The sequence below is a fragment of the Kryptolebias marmoratus genome, linkage group LG7, assembly GCF_001649575.2.
Source record: "Kryptolebias marmoratus isolate JLee-2015 linkage group LG7, ASM164957v2, whole genome shotgun sequence".
In the NCBI taxonomy this organism is placed as follows: domain Eukaryota; kingdom Metazoa; phylum Chordata; class Actinopteri; order Cyprinodontiformes; family Rivulidae; genus Kryptolebias; species Kryptolebias marmoratus.
In genome coordinates this window covers 6,598,364-6,599,762 of record NC_051436.1, presented here as the reverse complement: position 1 = coordinate 6,599,762, position 1,399 = coordinate 6,598,364, and the positions used below count along the sequence as shown (strand labels likewise).

At 49.0% G+C, this 1,399-nt stretch overlaps 1 protein-coding gene across 8 annotated transcripts in view; it reads left to right on the top strand.

The window, feature by feature from the left end:
• The window catches only part of LOC108234872 (nuclear factor 1 B-type), a 69,671-nt gene that overhangs the window by 9,153 nt on the left and 59,119 nt on the right, over positions 1 to 1,399 (top strand). The gene's annotated exons all lie outside the window — the stretch shown is intronic.

Here is a 1,399-nt window from a genome sequence, read left to right as displayed (position 1 = left end):
AGTCATCCCTCCCTGCGGCACGCTCGCCGACCCAGCCAAAATAAAAAAAAATTTAAAAAGGCTTCTTTCCTTCCTCCTCCTCCTCCTTTCCTCTGGAGTTTTCCTCTCCTTACCCCGGCCCCGAGCCCCCCCTTCCCGAGTCTGCGACCCGTGGACTCGGCGAAACGAGAACCCGTCGTACGCGGAAAGCACGAAAGCTTCCGTCAAGTTATTGGACTCGCTCTGATTCGTAGGCCCGTCTAGTGAACTTCTACTTGGGGGAGAAAAAGGAAAAAAGAAAAAAAAAAATCTTCCTTTTGAATCTGAGAAGACTTTTAGTCTTGGAAATGAATTTTAATCGTAAAAAAACAACAAAAAAACAACCCTGTAAACTACAAATCCCAGTAAAAGCCATATAGAAAAAAAAAAAAAAGGTCTTCACATTGAACTGCTCAACCCTGCGCTCAGCTTCCATCCTGCCTTTCTTATTAGTATGCAATAGAGCCCGCGGTGTCTAGCTACGTCTCTCTCAGAGCCATAACCTTATCGAACACATTCTCTCAATCTAATCCACTTAGAACTCCCTCCCAGCTTCACCGCTTGCCTTATTGATTTCCGCTTCCCACTAAATGCCTTTCCGATCCTTTTTCTCCAAAGCCAGGAGCTATTTATGCTTCGCGATGCAGTCTTCCGCGCTCTGCTTAGTTTCTGTTTCTCTCTAATGCCTCTCTACCTTCCTCTCCAGGATCTTTTTTGCTCGTGCGTCGTGTGTGTGTGTGTCGTGTGCGCGCGCGTGTGTGTGTGTGATCTCCATCTGACTTCCCCTCCTGCTCCCTCTCAAACGCTGACCTGGGTGCGGAGTGGCCAGGTTGCCTGGCTCAGCGCGAGGCTTGTGTTATTAGCAGCGGGGGCTCCGCTCGAGCAAATACCTCAAGGCTTAAACAGGCTGTGTTACCTCCTTAGCCCTCCTTTGTGCTCCCTGTGTACATAAATCTCCATGGAAACAAGACAACTCGGAGCAGAGGCCACAGAGAAATGTGGATGCTTTTTTTTTTGGACTGAATTTACAACTCCCTCTTTTTTTTTTTTGCCTCTCTACAGCATGTTTAAATTGCTCGGGTCACAGTTTGGTTTGTTAAAAAGCGGGACAAAGTCTTTCTTTGACATTGTGTTGTAAGGGTTCTTCTCTCTGTGTGTGTGTGTGTGTGAACTACAGCAGGAGGCTGAGGTTTGCGTCTTGTTGAAGGACTTGGGTCCGTGTCATTAAGATCTCAGCCTCCCCACACTTTCCCAGGCTTTTGGGGGAGGACCCCCAAATGCATTTCAAATCCCCCCGAGGCCACTTGACTGGAGGACCGACACCTCCCACTCCCCCCACACACACCCCCTCGGATAAATCCCCCACCTCACCCCACCCACC